Source organism: Doryrhamphus excisus, linkage group LG6 (genome assembly GCF_037039965.1).
Source record: "Doryrhamphus excisus strain RoL-2023G ecotype Guam linkage group LG6, RoL_Dexc_Guam_v1.1, whole genome shotgun sequence".
NCBI classification, from domain to species: Eukaryota; Metazoa; Chordata; class Actinopteri; order Syngnathiformes; family Syngnathidae; genus Doryrhamphus; species Doryrhamphus excisus.
This window is the reverse complement of record NC_136362.1, coordinates 170213-185951: the sequence shown is the minus strand read 5'-3', so window position 1 is coordinate 185951 and position 15739 is coordinate 170213. Positions and strand designations below refer to the sequence as shown.

At 47.6% G+C, this 15739-nt stretch overlaps 12 non-coding genes across 12 annotated transcripts; 4 read left to right on the top strand and 8 right to left on the bottom strand.

The window, feature by feature from the left end:
- Positions 1–1609: 1609 nt before the first annotated feature.
- Positions 1610–1691, bottom strand: trnal-cag (transfer RNA leucine (anticodon CAG)). The gene has a single exon. It is a non-coding gene; the product is annotated as a tRNA-Leu (tRNA).
- Positions 1692–1799: 108 nt separating this feature from the next.
- Positions 1800–1872, top strand: trnak-cuu (transfer RNA lysine (anticodon CUU)). Its single transcript has one exon. It is a non-coding gene; the product is annotated as a tRNA-Lys (tRNA).
- Positions 1873–2114: 242 nt separating this feature from the next.
- On the bottom strand, positions 2115–2187 carry trnav-aac (transfer RNA valine (anticodon AAC)). Its single transcript has one exon. It is a non-coding gene; the product is annotated as a tRNA-Val (tRNA).
- A 3102-nt stretch (positions 2188–5289) lies between these two features.
- On the bottom strand, positions 5290–5371 carry trnal-cag (transfer RNA leucine (anticodon CAG)). The gene has a single exon. It is a non-coding gene; the product is annotated as a tRNA-Leu (tRNA).
- Positions 5372–5479: 108 nt separating this feature from the next.
- On the top strand, positions 5480–5552 carry trnak-cuu (transfer RNA lysine (anticodon CUU)). Its single transcript has one exon. It is a non-coding gene; the product is annotated as a tRNA-Lys (tRNA).
- Positions 5553–5794: 242 nt separating this feature from the next.
- On the bottom strand, positions 5795–5867 carry trnav-aac (transfer RNA valine (anticodon AAC)). The gene has a single exon. It is a non-coding gene; the product is annotated as a tRNA-Val (tRNA).
- A 3110-nt stretch (positions 5868–8977) lies between these two features.
- Positions 8978–9059, bottom strand: trnal-cag (transfer RNA leucine (anticodon CAG)). Its single transcript has one exon. It is a non-coding gene; the product is annotated as a tRNA-Leu (tRNA).
- A 108-nt stretch (positions 9060–9167) lies between these two features.
- trnak-cuu (transfer RNA lysine (anticodon CUU)) lies at positions 9168–9240 on the top strand. Its single transcript has one exon. It is a non-coding gene; the product is annotated as a tRNA-Lys (tRNA).
- Positions 9241–9482: 242 nt separating this feature from the next.
- trnav-aac (transfer RNA valine (anticodon AAC)) lies at positions 9483–9555 on the bottom strand. The gene has a single exon. It is a non-coding gene; the product is annotated as a tRNA-Val (tRNA).
- Positions 9556–12657: 3102 nt separating this feature from the next.
- Positions 12658–12739, bottom strand: trnal-cag (transfer RNA leucine (anticodon CAG)). The gene has a single exon. It is a non-coding gene; the product is annotated as a tRNA-Leu (tRNA).
- Positions 12740–12847: 108 nt separating this feature from the next.
- On the top strand, positions 12848–12920 carry trnak-cuu (transfer RNA lysine (anticodon CUU)). The gene has a single exon. It is a non-coding gene; the product is annotated as a tRNA-Lys (tRNA).
- Positions 12921–13162: 242 nt separating this feature from the next.
- On the bottom strand, positions 13163–13235 carry trnav-aac (transfer RNA valine (anticodon AAC)). The gene has a single exon. It is a non-coding gene; the product is annotated as a tRNA-Val (tRNA).
- Positions 13236–15739: the final 2504 nt, after the last annotated feature.

Here is a 15739-nt window from a genome sequence, read left to right as displayed (position 1 = left end):
TGGAGCCGCACAAAGGAGGGTACCTGCACTGTTTACATGTCCGTTGACCAGGTAGACCGGGATTCAATTGGCGGACTTGAAATTGTTCTTATGTGCAGTGACAGCAGTTCACAGACAGCGCTGAAAGGTGACCCGAACCGATCGACCGAGGACCAAGACAAATCCTATCTCCAGTGAAAACCTAACCAATTGTCAGCTCCCTGACCGGGAATCGAACAACGGCCGTGGTGGTGAGAGCACCAAGTCCCAGCCACTAGACAACCAGGGACTGCATTACGGCTGCACTCTGAAAGGCAGAGACTGTGTCGCTTTGACGTACTCCAGCAAAGGAAAATAGTTCTGAGACTGGACCTTCTCTGCCAACACTGCATCAGCAGGGGAATTAGCTCAAATGGTAGAGCGCTCGCTTAGCATGTGAGAGGTAGATGGATCAATGCCTGCATTCTCCATAAACTCCTTTGTTTTTTTGATGAAATGTTCCCGAGTAGCGAGTACTAATCCGGGCCCCAATCCCGATATCTAGGCCAAATACAGCCATAGGTATCACCCTAAACTGGATTCAGAGTCCAGAGTGCTAACCATTACACCATGGAACCCTTTGTTTTGGATGTGACTGGCACCTTCTGGCGTAACAATGGAGGCTTTGCAAACCAGGACAACAACTTTACTCTCTGATGAGCGCAAAGTATTTTCGGGTCCAATCCAGGGGTCTTGTGCTCTCATGGAAATGGCTGTCCTTTTCCAACAGGAGTTGAGATGAAACGTATTCAAATAGACACTCAAATGATCACTCAATCAGAATGACTCCGTTTGCCAATTCCAGACTGCGTGACAAAGACTCAAGTCCAACTCCATTGACAGGGAAGCGGAAGTCCTTCAGACAAGACGGTATTGCCATTCTTTCCTGGCAGACATAACGTAAGAAACAGCTTGTCCTTTGAGCCGGACTTGAACCAGCTACCTAAGGATGCCAACTTGAACCTCTACAGTCCTCCGCGCTTCCAACTGAGCTATCGAAGGTCTTGTTGTGTTGGGGCAAATGAGTACAGCCAAGCGTTTGACGGCGTCTTCACTGTGTACTGCTTTCCTTTCCTGAGATGCCGGATGGTGGTCCAGAATCTCTTCGAAGCCGTCCGGAAATCCTTCTCCATGGTTCTCCAAACTCCTCCCATGTCAGAGTTATTGCCTCAGCGAATGCCAAAGCCGCGGACCGCTTGGCTTGTCGGTTCCTGTCAGCTGAAGTCCCATGAGCCAAAAAGGCCCAATAGAACTCCTTCAGCTTGACGGCATCCCTCACCAATGGCATCCACCTTAGGGCCACAGCCGCCTCGACAATGGAGGCACAGAACATCCCTGCCTCTTTCTGGATCTTGCAGGTCACTGGGAAGATATTCGGCTCAAAGGACCATTTGGTCCCGAACATGAAACTTTTGATCTGAGTGTCCGGGATTCAAGTCCCTGTTCAGGTGACAAGGTCTGAGGTCCACTTGCAAACGCCTCATTTTGCCCTCAAAATACCAGGACAACAGGACAACACCTTGGTACTTTATGGAAAATACATGAGGAGCCGGGCTTTTAACTGGAACTAGAAAGACTTGTGTCCCCGCACTGTCAGAAGTGGGATTTGAACCCACGCCTCATTAGAGACTGCAACCTGAATGCAGCGCCTTCGACCGCTCGGCCATCCTGACCCTCCAGGTCTCACTCCTTCTGTTCCATGAGAAACTAGGTCAGCTGTGGAATTGATCAAACATCAGGATGGCCACATCAATAAAAACTGATATCTAGAGCAGCAAAAGGCCCGATTAGCTCAGTCGGAAGAGCATGAGACTCTTAATCTCATGGTCGTGGGTTCGAGCCCCATGTTGGGCGCTTCAGCAGTTTTATTGATACATCTGAAAGATATCTTTCCTGTTGAAAAGTGTTCAACATGCAGAAAACATTTCATTCCAAATACATAAAAACAAGTATTTTGACCAAAGGCCTGGGGACTCACTTCGTAGGGCATCAGACTTTAAATCTGAGTGTTCAAGTCCCTTCAGAGATCAAGCACATGTCCTTGATCCTATTCGTCACCTTGACTTTTTTTTGTGAAAAAAGGACTTCAAAGGCCATGTTTCCACCCAGTTTCGAACTGGGGACCTTTTGCGTGTTAGGCAAACGTGATAACCACTACACTATGGAAACCCGTAGGAAGGGGCTTTTAAGGGGACTGGTGAAGTCACAAAGCAGTTGCCAAACAATGAAACACGACGATGTGTCCAAAGTGGGGGCAGATTGACAATTGTCCAAATAGACAAAGATGTCTCCTTTGTAGGGAAACTTGTTCCAGAAATTATGGGCTTTTCTTCAACAAAACAAGACATCACAATCGCGGCTTGAAAGAAACACCTTAGTCACCCTCGGGGTCACTTTGATATCTCGGTGGACTCAACTTGTGCCCTTGGAGTCAATGGTTTGTAAATAGGCTTGTAGCCTCCTCTAACCTTGTCTGGATGGCTGGATGTCTGGCCTTTTGAAGAATGAAGTTAAGGTCCTTTCAGCCAGCCAATAAGCCTTTTCAAACTATTTGCCAAGTCGCAACATAAATAGGGATTGTTCTGAAAACCGGGCTTGAACCAGGGACCTTTAGAACTTCAGTCTAACTTTCTCCTAAGTGAGTATTTCAGCTTCTGAGGTGGTGTTCTGCTTTTTCAGTCGTGGGTAAAAGTGGGGGCAGGGTGAAGCTGTGTCTGTGCCACGTATGTTGCTGTGTACCTGGTCCAGTGTGTTCTCATCTTGGGTTGGAATGTCCCCATGTCCCCATGTTTTTATGTGCAGTGACAGCAGTTCACAGATAGCGCTGAAAGATGACCCGAACCGTTCGACCGAGGACCAAGACAAATCCTATCTCCACTCAAAACCTAACCAAATGTCAGTTCCCTGACCGGGAATCGAACAACAGCCGCGGTGGTGAGAGCACCAAGTCCCAGCCACTAGACAACCAGGGACTGCATCATGGCTGCACTCCGAAAGGCAGAGACTGTGTCGCTTTGACGTACTCCAGCAAAGGAACCAAAATAGTTATGAGACTGGACCTTCTCTGCCAACGCTGCATCAGCAGGGGAATTAGCTCAAATGGTAGAGCGCTCGCTTAGCATGTGAGAGGTAGCGGGATCAATGCCCGCATTCTCCATAAACTCCTTTGTTTTTTTGATGAAATGTTCCCACGTAGCGAATACTAATCCGGGCCCCAATCCCGATATCTAGGCCAAACACAGCCATAGGTATCACCCTAAACCCAGTCCTAACTGCATTCTCCCCTCTAGCACCTTGTCTTGTCTTGTTGTGGGATCAATGCCCGCAATCTTCAAGGAGTTCTTTGCCTTTTGTAGAAGAGATGTTGGGATTGGATCTACCCCTTAGCATCCGACAAATACCCCAAACCTGGGGAATTACCTCAAATGGTAAAGTGCTTGCTTAGCATGCGAGAAGTAGCAGAGTCGATACCCGCATTCTCCAAGGAATCCTTTGTATTTTGTAAAAGAGATGTGGGATCGGAAATGAGTCCAGGATCTATCCCTCAGCGTCAGACAAATACCCCAAACCTAATCCTGGCCGCGTTCTCTAGATTAGTCTCTTATCATGGAATAGTGAAGAAGCCCAGTACGTGATTTATTGTTCCCAAGTAGCGCATCAAGGTGACCCCAACCATTCCACCGAAGCCTTGCAGAGATGAAGAGGCCCCGAAATGTCCACCCCCAAGATGAACTGAGGTCTTAAACTACCCACATGGACAATCCAAATATCTTCTGGACAAAAAGAGTTCGTGGTCAGACAAGACAAAGGGTGAGCCGGTCACCTGAACATGAAACGTTTGATCTGAGTGTCCGGGATTCAAGTCCCTGTTCAGGTGACCAGGTCTGAGGTCCACTTGCAAACGCCTCCTTTTTGCCCTCAAAATACAAAGGCAACAGGACAATCCCTTGGTACTCTATGGAAACTACATGAGGAGCCTGGCTTTTAACTGGAACTGGAAAGGCTTGTGGCCCCGCACACAAACCAAGTATCTTCTGATCAGCTGATCCTTAACATCAGCTGTCACAGACATTGCCGTCGTTTGGGGACCTCATCCTGATCCACGGTTACCACTGATTTGTAGAGTAAGTCAATAAGTCATCATACTCTTACAGGAAGACTCAGTCCAAACACTCAATTGCTGCAGGGCAAGTAGGTTCCACCAAGACTTGAACTTGGACCACTGGATTCAGAGTCCAGAGTGCTAACAATTACACCATGGAACCCTTTGTTTTGGATGTGACTGGCACCTTCTGGCGTAACAATGGAGGCTTTGCAAACCAGGACAACAACTTTACTCTTTGATGAGCGCTAAGTATTTTCGGGTACAATCCAGGGGTCTTGTGCTCTCACGGAAATGGCTGTCCTTTTCCAACAGGAGTTGAGATGAAACGTATTCAAATAGACACTCAAATGATCACTCAATCAGAACGACTCCGTTTGCCAATTCCAGACTGCGTGACAAAGACTCAAGTCCAACTCCATTGACAGGGAAGCGGAAGTCCTTCAGACAAGACGGTATTGCCATTCTTTCCTGGCAGACATAACGTAAGAAACAGCTTGTCCTTCGAGCCGGACTTGAACCAGCTACCTAAGGATGCCAACTTGAACCTCTACAGTCCTCCGCGCTTCCAACTGAGCTATCGAAGGTCTTGTTGTGTTGGGGCAAATGAGTACAGCCAAGCGTTTGACGGCGTCTTCACTGTGTACTGCTTTCCTTTCCTGAGATGCCGGATGGTGGTCCAGAATCTCTTCGAAGCCGTCCGGAAGTCCTTCTCCATGGCTTCTCCAAACTTCTCCCATGTCAGAGTTATTGCCTCAGCGAATGCCAAAGCCGCGGACCGCTTGGCTTGTCGGTTCCTGTCAGCTGAAGTCCCATGAGCCAAAAAGGCCCAATAGAACTCCTTCAGCTTGACGGCATCCCTCACCAATGGCATCCACCTTAGGGCCACAGCCGCCTCGACAATGGAGGCACAGAACATCCCTGCCTCCTTCTGGATCTTGCAGGTCACTGGGAAGATATTCGGCTCAAAGGACCATTTGGTCCCGAACATGAAACTTTTGATCTGAGTGTTCGGGATTCAAGTCCCTGTTCAGGTGACAAGGTCTGAGGTCCACTTGCAAACGCCTCATTTTGCCCTCAAAATACCAGGACAACACCTTGGTACTTTATGGAAAATACATGAGGAGCCGGGCTTTTAACTGGAACTAGAAAGACTTGTGTCCCCGCACTGTCAGAAGTGGGATTTGAACCCACGCCTCATTAGAGACTGCAACCTGAATGCAGCGCCTTCGACCGCTCGGCCATCCTGACCCTCCAGGTCTCACTCCTTCTGTTCCATGAGAAACTAGGTCAGCTGTGGAATTGATCAAACATCAGGATGGCCACATCAATAAAAACTGATATCTAGAGCAGCAAAAGGCCCGATTAGCTCAGTTGGAAGAGCATGAGACTCTTAATCTCATGGTCGTGGGTTCGAGCCCCATGTTGGGCGATTCAGCAGTTTTATTGATACATCTGAAAGATATCTTTCCTGTTGAAAAGTGTTCAACATGCAGAAAACATTTCATTCCAAATACATAAAAACAAGTCTTTTGACCAAAGGCCTGGGGACTCACTTCGTAGGGCATCAGACTTTAAATCTGAGTGTTCAAGTCCCTTCAGAGATCAAGCACATGTCCTTGATCCTATTCGTCACATTGACTTTTTTTTGTAAAAGAAGGACTTCAAAGGCCATGTTTCCACCCAGTTTCGAACTGGGGACCTTTTGCGTGTTAGGCAAACGTGATAACCACTACACTATGGAAACCCGTAGGAAGGGGCTTTTAAGGGGACTGGTGAAGTCACAAAGCAGTTGCCAAACAATGAAACACGACGATGTGTCCAAAGTGGGGGCAGATTGACAATTGTCCAAATAGACAAAGATGTCTCCTTTGTAGGGAAACTTGTTCCAGAAATTATGGGCTTTTCTTCAACAAAACAAGACATCACAATCGCGGCTTGAAAGAAACACCTTAGTCACCCTCGGGGTCACTTTGATATTTCGGTGGACTCAACTTGTGCCCTTGGAGTCAATGGTTTGTAAATAGGCTTGTAGCCTCCTCTAACCTTGTCTGGATGGCTGGATGTCTGGCCTTTTGAAGAATGAAGTTAAGGTCCTTTCAGCCAGCCAATAAGCCTTTTCAAACTATTTGTCAAGTCGCAACATAAATAGGGATTGTTCTGAAAACCGGGCTTGAACCAGGGACCTTTAGAACTTCAGTCTAACTTTCTCCTAAGTGAGTATTTCAGCTTCTGAGGTGGTGTTCTGCTTTTTCAGTCGTGGGTAAAAGTGGGGGCAGGGTGAAGCTGTGTCTGTGCCACGTATGTTGCTGTGTACCTGGTCCAGTGTGTTCTCATCTTGGGTTGGAATGTCCCCATGTCCCCATGTTTTTATGTGCAGTGACAGCAGTTCACAGATAGCGCTGAAAGATGACCCGAACCGTTCGACCGAGGACCAAGACAAATCCTATCTCCACTCAAAACCTAACCAAATGTCAGTTCCCTGACCGGGAATCGAACAACAGCCGCGGTGGTGAGAGCACCAAGTCCCAGCCACTAGACAACCAGGGACTGCATCATGGCTGCACTCCGAAAGGCAGAGACTGTGTCGCTTTGACGTACTCCAGCAAAGGAACCAAAATAGTTCTGAGACTGGACCTTCTCTGCCAACGCTGCATCAGCAGGGGAATTAGCTCAAATGGTAGAGCGCTCGCTTAGCATGTGAGAGGTAGCTGGATCAATGCCCGCATTCTCCATAAACTCCTTTGTTTTTTTGATGAAATGTTCCCACGTAGCGAATACTAATCCGGGCCCCAATCCCGATATCTAGGCCAAACACAGCCATAGGTATCACCCTAAACCCAGTCCTAACTGCATTCTCCCCTCTAGCACCTTGTCTTGTCTTGTTGTGGGATCAATGCCCGCAATCTTCAAGGAGTTCTTTGCCTTTTGTAGAAGAGATGTTGGGATTGGATCTACCCCTTAGCATCCGACAAATACCCCAAACCAGGGGAATTACCTCAAATGGTAAAGTGCTTGCTTAGCATGCGAGAAGTAGCAGAGTCGATACCCGCATTCTCCAAGGAATCCTTTGTATTTTGTAAAAGAGATGTGGGATCGGAAATGAGTCCAGGATCTATCCCTCAGCGTCAGACAAATACCCCAAACCTAATCCTGGCCGCATTCTCTAGATTAGTCTCTTATCATGGAATAGTGAAGAAGCCCAGTACATGATTTATTGTTCCCAAGTAGCATATCAAGGTGACCCCAACCATTCCACCGAAGCCTTGCAGAGATGAAGAGGCCCCGAAATGTCCACCCCCAAGATGAACTGAGGTCTTAAACTACCCACATGGACAATCCAAATATCTTCTGGTCAAAAAGAGTTCGTGGTCAGACAAGACAAAGGTTGAGCCGGTCACCTGAACATGAAACGTTTGATCTGAGTGTCCGGGATTCAAGTCCCTGTTCAGGTGACCAGGTCTGAGGTCCACTTGCAAACGCCTCCTTTTTGCCCTCAAAATACGAGGGCAACAGGACAATCCCTTGGTACTCTATGGAAACTACATGAGGAGCCTGGCTTTTAACTGGAACTGGAAAGGCTTGTGGCCCCGCACACAAACCAAGTATCTTCTGATCAGCTGATCCTTAACATCAGCTGTCACAGACATTGGCGTCGTTTGGGGACCTCATCCTGATCCACGGTTACCACTGATTTGTAGAGTAAGTCAATAATTCATCATACTCTTACAGGAAGACTCAGTCCAAACACTCAATTGCTGCAGGGCAAGTAGGTTCCACCAAGACTTGAACTTGGACCACTGGATTCAGAGTCCAGAGTGCTAACAATTACACCATGGAACCCTTTGTTTTGGATGTGACTGGCACCTTCTGGCGTAACAATGGAGGCTTTGCAAACCAGGACAACAACTTTACTCTTTGATGAGCGCTAAGTATTTTCGGGTACAATCCAGGGGTCTTGTGCTCTCACGGAAATGGCTGTCCTTTTCCAACAGGAGTTGAGATGAAACGTATTCAAATAGACACTCAAATGATCACTCAATCAGAATGACTCCGTTTGCCAATTCCAGACTGCGTGACAAAGACTCAAGTCCAACTCCATTGACAGGGAAGCGGAAGTCCTTCAGACAAGACGGTATTGCCATTCTTTCCTGGCAGACATAACGTAAGAAACAGCTTGTCCTTCGAGCCGGACTTGAACCAGCTACCTAAGGATGCCAACTTGAACCTCTACAGTCCTCCGCGCTTCCAACTGAGCTATCGAAGGTCTTGTTGTGTTGGGGCAAATGAGTACAGCCAAGCGTTTGACGGCGTCTTCACTGTGTACTGCTTTCCTTTCCTGAGATGCCGGATGGTGGTCCAGAATCTCTTCGAAGCCGTCCGGAAATCCTTCTCCATGGCTTCTCCAAACTCCTCCCATGTCAGAGTTATTGCCTCAGCGAATGCCAAAGCCGCGGACCGCTTGGCTTGTCGGTTCCTGTCAGCTGAAGTCCCATGAGCCAAATAGGCCCAATAGAACTCCTTCAGCTTGACGGCATCCCTCACCAATGGCATCCACCTTAGGGCCACAGCCGCCTCGACAATGGAGGCACAGAACATCCCTGCCTCCTTCTGGATCTTGCAGGTCACTGGGAAGATATTCGGCTCAAAGGACCATTTGGTCCCGAACATGAAACTTTTGATCTGAGATTCCGGGATTCAAGTCCCTGTTCAGGTGACAAGGTCTGAGGTCCACTTGCAAACGCCTCATTTTGCCCTCAAAATACCAGGACAACAGGACAACACCTTGGTACTTTATGGAAAATACATGAGGAGCCGGGCTTTTAACTGGAACTAGAAAGACTTGTGTCCCCGCACTGTCAGAAGTGGGATTTGAACCCACGCCTCATTAGAGACTGCAACCTGAATGCAGCGCCTTCGACCGCTCGGCCATCCTGACCCTCCAGGTCTCACTCCTTCTGTTCCATGAGAAACTAGGTCAGCTGTGGAATTGATCAAACATCAGGATGGCCACATCAATAAAAACTGATATCTAGAGCAGCAAAAGGCCCGATTAGCTCAGTCGGAAGAGCATGAGACTCTTAATCTCATGGTCGTGGGTTCGAGCCCCATGTTGGGCGATTCAGCAGTTTTATTGATACATCTGAAAGATATCTTTCCTGTTGAAAAGTGTTCAACATGCAGAAAACATTTCATTCCAAATACATAAAAACAAGTCTTTTGACCAAAGGCCTGGGGACTCACTTCGTAGGGCATCAGACTTTAAATCTGAGTGTTCAAGTCCCTTCAGAGATCAATCACATGTCCTTGATCCTATTCGTCACATTGACTTTTTTTTGTAAAAGAAGGACTTCAAAGGCCATGTTTCCACCCAGTTTCGAACTGGGGACCTTTTGCGTGTTAGGCAAACGTGATAACCACTACACTATGGAAACCCGTAGGAAGGGGCTTTTAAGGGGACTGGTGAAGTCACAAAGCAGTTGCCAAACAATGAAACACGACGATGTGTCCAAAGTGGGGGCAGATTGACAATTGTCCAAATAGACAAAGATGTCTCCTTTGTAGGGAAACTTGTTCCAGAAATTATGGGCTTTTCTTCAACAAAACAAGACATCACAATCGCGGCTTGAAAGAAACACCTTAGTCACCCTCGGGGTCACTTTGATATTTCGGTGGACTCAACTTGTGCCCTTGGAGTCAATGGTTTGTAAATAGGCTTGTAGCCTCCTCTAACCTTGTCTGGATGGCTGGATGTCTGGCCTTTTGAAGAATGAAGTTAAGGTCCTTTCAGCCAGCCAATAAGCCTTTTCAAACTATTTGTCAAGTCGCAACATAAATAGGGATTGTTCTGAAAACCGGGCTTGAACCAGGGACCTTTAGAACTTCAGTCTAACTTTCTCCTAAGTGAGTATTTCAGCTTCTGAGGTGGTGTTCTGCTTTTTCAGTCGTGGGTAAAAGTGGGGGCAGGGTGAAGCTGTGTCTGTGCCACGTATGTTGCTGTGTACCTGGTCCAGTGTGTTCTCATCTTGGGTTGGAATGTCCCCATGTCCCCATGTTTTTATGTGCAGTGACAGCAGTTCACAGATAGCGCTGAAAGATGACCCGAACCGTTCGACCGAGGACCAAGACAAATCCTATCTCCACTCAAAACCTAACCAAATGTCAGTTCCCTGACCGGGAATCGAACAACAGCCGCGGTGGTGAGAGCACCAAGTCCCAGCCACTAGACAACCAGGGACTGCATCATGGCTGCACTCCGAAAGGCAGAGACTGTGTCGCTTTGACGTACTCCAGCAAAGGAACCAAAATAGTTCTGAGACTGGACCTTCTCTGCCAACGCTGCATCAGCAGGGGAATTAGCTCAAATGGTAGAGCGCTCGCTTAGCATGTGAGAGGTAGCGGGATCAATGCCCGCATTCTCCATAAACTCCTTTGTTTTTTTGATGAAATGTTCCCACGTAGCGAATACTAATCCGGGCCCCAATCCCGATATCTAGGCCAAACACAGCCATAGGTATCACCCTAAACCCAGTCCTAACTGCATTCTCCCCTCTAGCACCTTGTCTTGTCTTGTTGTGGGATCAATGCCCGCAATCTTCAAGGAGTTCTTTGCCTTTTGTAGAAGAGATGTTGGGATTGGATCTACCCCTTAGCATCCGACAAATACCCCAAACCAGGGGAATTACCTCAAATGGTAAAGTGCTTGCTTAGCATGCGAGAAGTAGCAGAGTCGATACCCGCATTCTCCAAGGAATCCTTTGTATTTTGTAAAAGAGATGTGGGATCGGAAATGAGTCCAGGATCTATCCCTCAGCGTCAGACAAATACCCCAAACCTAATCCTGGCCGCATTCTCTAGATTAGTCTCTTATCATGGAATAGTGAAGAAGCCCAGTACATGATTTATTGTTCCCAAGTAGCATATCAAGGTGACCCCAACCATTCCACCGAAGCCTTGCAGAGATGAAGAGGCCCCGAAATGTCCACCCCCAAGATGAACTGAGGTCTTAAACTACCCACATGGACAATCCAAATATCTTCTGGTCAAAAAGAGTTCGTGGTCAGACAAGACAAAGGTTGAGCCGGTCACCTGAACATGAAACGTTTGATCTGAGTGTCCGGGATTCAAGTCCCTGTTCAGGTGACCAGGTCTGAGGTCCACTTGCAAACGCCTCCTTTTTGCCCTCAAAATACGAGGGCAACAGGACAATCCCTTGGTACTCTATGGAAACTACATGAGGAGCCTGGCTTTTAACTGGAACTGGAAAGGCTTGTGGCCCCGCACACAAACCAAGTATCTTCTGATCAGCTGATCCTTAACATCAGCTGTCACAGACATTGGCGTCGTTTGGGGACCTCATCCTGATCCACGGTTACCACTGATTTGTAGAGTAAGTCAATAATTCATCATACTCTTACAGGAAGACTCAGTCCAAACACTCAATTGCTGCAGGGCAAGTAGGTTCCACCAAGACTTGAACTTGGACCACTGGATTCAGAGTCCAGAGTGCTAACAATTACACCATGGAACCCTTTGTTTTGGATGTGACTGGCACCTTCTGGCGTAACAATGGAGGCTTTGCAAACCAGGACAACAACTTTACTCTTTGATGAGCGCTAAGTATTTTCGGGTACAATCCAGGGGTCTTGTGCTCTCACGGAAATGGCTGTCCTTTTCCAACAGGAGTTGAGATGAAACGTATTCAAATAGACACTCAAATGATCACTCAATCAGAATGACTCCGTTTGCCAATTCCAGACTGCGTGACAAAGACTCAAGTCCAACTCCATTGACAGGGAAGCGGAAGTCCTTCAGACAAGACGGTATTGCCATTCTTTCCTGGCAGACATAACGTAAGAAACAGCTTGTCCTTCGAGCCGGACTTGAACCAGCTACCTAAGGATGCCAACTTGAACCTCTACAGTCCTCCGCGCTTCCAACTGAGCTATCGAAGGTCTTGTTGTGTTGGGGCAAATGAGTACAGCCAAGCGTTTGACGGCGTCTTCACTGTGTACTGCTTTCCTTTCCTGAGATGCCGGATGGTGGTCCAGAATCTCTTCGAAGCCGTCCGGAAATCCTTCTCCATGGCTTCTCCAAACTCCTCCCATGTCAGAGTTATTGCCTCAGCGAATGCCAAAGCCGCGGACCGCTTGGCTTGTCGGTTCCTGTCAGCTGAAGTCCCATGAGCCAAAAAGGCCCAATAGAACTCCTTCAGCTTGACGGCATCCCTCACCAATGGCATCCACCTTAGGGCCACAGCCGCCTCGACAATGGAGGCACAGAACATCCCTGCCTCCTTCTGGATCTTGCAGGTCACTGGGAAGATATTCGGCTCAAAGGACCATTTGGTCCCGAACATGAAACTTTTGATCTGAGTGTCCGGGATTCAAGTCCCTGTTCAGGTGACAAGGTCTGAGGTCCACTTGCAAACGCCTCATTTTGCCCTCAAAATACCAGGACAACACCTTGGTACTTTATGGAAAATACATGAGGAGCCGGGCTTTTAACTGGAACTAGAAAGACTTGTGTCCCCGCACTGTCAGAAGTGGGATTTGAACCCACGCCTCATTAGAGACTGCAACCTGAATGCAGCGCCTTCGACCGCTCGGCCATCCTGACCCTCCAGGTCTCACTCCTTCTGTTCCATGAGAAACTAGGTCAGCTGTGGAATTGATCAAACATCAGGATGGCCACATCAATAAAAACTGATATCTAGAGCAGCAAAAGGCCCGATTAGCTCAGTCGGAAGAGCATGAGACTCTTAATCTCATGGTCGTGGGTTCGAGCCCCATGTTGGGCGATTCAGCCGTTTTATTGATACATCTGAAAGATATCTTTCCTGTTGAAAAGTGTTCAACATGCAGAAAACATTTCATTCCAAATACATAAAAACAAGTCTTTTGACCAAAGGCCTGGGGACTCACTTCGTAGGGCATCAGACTTTAAATCTGAGTGTTCAAGTCCCTTCAGAGATCAAGTACATGTCCTTGATCCTATTCGTCACCTTGACTTTTTTTTGTGAAAGAAGGACTTCAAAGGCCATGTTTCCACCCAGTTTCGAACTGGGCACCTTTTGCGTGTTAGGCAAACGTGATAACCACTACACTATGGAAACCCGTAGGAAGGGGCTTTTAAGGGGACTGGTGAAGTCACAAAGCAGTTGCCAAACAATGAAACACGACGATGTGTCCAAAGTGGGGGCAGATTGACAATTGTCCAAATAGACAAAGATGTCTCCTTTGTAGGGAAACTTGTTCCAGAAATTATGGGCTTTTCTTCAACAAAACAAGACATCACAATCGCGGCTTGAAAGAAACACCTTAGTCACCCTCGGGGTCACTTTGATATCTCGGTGGACTCAACTTGTGCCCTTGGAGTCAATGGTTTGTAAATAGGCTTGTAGCCTCCTCTAACCTTGTCTGGATGGCTGGATGTCTGGCCTTTTGAAGAATGAGGTTAAGGTCCTTTCAGCCAGCCAATAAGCCTTTTCAAACTATTTGCCAAGTCGCAACATAAATAGGGATTGTTCTGAAAACCGGGCTTGAACCAGGGACCTTTAGAACTTCAGTCTAACTTTCTCCTAAGTGAGTATTTCAGCTTCTGAGGTGGTGTTCTGCTTTTTCAGTCGTGGGTAAAAGTGGGGGCAGGGTGAAGCTGTGTCTGTGCCACGTATGTTGCTGTGTACCTGGTCCAGTGTGTTCTCATCTTGGGTTGGAATGTCCCCATGTCCCCATGTTTTTATGTGCAGTGACAGCAGTTCACAGATAGCGCTGAAAGATGACCCGAACCGTTCGACCGAGGACCAAGACAAATCCTATCTCCACTCAAAACCTAACCAAATGTCAGTTCCCTGACCGGGAATCGAACAACAGCCGCGGTGGTGAGAGCACCAAGTCCCAGCCACTAGACAACCAGGGACTGCATCATGGCTGCACTCCGAAAGGCAGAGACTGTGTCGCTTTGACGTACTCCAGCAAAGGAACCAAAATAGTTCTGAGACTGGACCTTCTCTGCCAACGCTGCATCAGCAGGGGAATTAGCTCAAATGGTAGAGCGCTCGCTTAGCATGTGAGAGGTAGCGGGATCAATGCCCGCATTCTCCATAAACTCCTTTGTTTTTTTGATGAAATGTTCCCACGTAGCGAATACTAATCCGGGCCCCAATCCCGATATCTAGGCCAAACACAGCCATAGGTATCACCCTAAACCCAGTCCTAACTGCATTCTCCCCTCTAGCACCTTGTCTTGTCTTGTTGTGGGATCAATGCCCGCAATCTTCAAGGAGTTCTTTGCCTTTTGTAGAAGAGATGTTGGGATTGGATCTACCCCTTAGCATCCGACAAATACCCCAAACCAGGGGAATTACCTCAAATGGTAAAGTGCTTGCTTAGCATGCGAGAAGTAGCAGAGTCGATACCCGCATTCTCCAAGGAATCCTTTGTATTTTGTAAAAGAGATGTGGGATCGGAAATGAGTCCAGGATCTATCCCTCAGCGTCAGACAAATACCCCAAACCTAATCCTGGCCGCGTTCTCTAGATTAGTCTCTTATCATGGAATAGTGAAGAAGCCCAGTACGTGATTTATTGTTCCCAAGTAGCGCATCAAGGTGACCCCAACCATTCCACCGAAGCCTTGCAGAGATGAAGAGGCCCCGAAATGTCCACCCCCAAGATGAACTGAGGTCTTAAACTACCCACATGGACAATCCAAATATCTTCTGGACAAAAAGAGTTTGTGGTCAGACAAGACAAAGGTTGAGCCGGTCACCTGAACATGAAACGTTTGATCTGAGTGTCCGGGATTCAAGTCCCTGTTCAGGTGACCAGGTCTGAGGTCCACTTGCAAACGCCTCCTTTTTGCCCTCAAAATACGAGGGCAACAGGACAATCCCTTGGTACTCTATGGAAACTACATGAGGAGCCTGGCTTTTAACTGGAACTGGAAAGGCTTGTGGCCCCGCACACAAACCAAGTATCTTCTGATCAGCTGATCCTTAACATCAGCTGTCACAGACATTGGCGTCGTTTGGGGACCTCATCCTCATCCACGGTTACCACTGATTTGTAGAGTAAGTCAATAAGTCATCATACTCTTACAGGAAGACTCAGTCCAAACACTCAATTGCTGCAGGGCAAGTAGGTTCCACCAAGACTTGAACTTGGACCACTGGATTCAGAGTCCAGAGTGCTAACAATTACACCATGGAACCCTTTGTTTTGGATGTGACTGGCACCTTCTGGCGTAACAATGGAGGCTTTGCAAACCAGGACAACAACTTTACTCTTTTATGAGCGCTAAGTATTTTCGGGTACAATCCAGGGGTCTTGTGCTCTCACGGAAATGGCTGTCCTTTTCCAACAGGAGTTGAGATGAAACGTATTCAAATAGACACTCAAATGATCACTCAATCAGAATGACTCCGTTTGCCAATTCCAGACTGCGTGACAAAGACTCAAGTCCAACTCCATTGACAGGGAAGCGGAAGTCCTTCAGACAAGACGGTATTGCCATTCTTTCCTGGCAGACATAACGTAAGAAACAGCTTGTCCTTCGAGCGGGACTTGAACCAGCTACCTAAGGATGCCAACTTGAACCTCTACAGTCCTCCGCGCTTCCA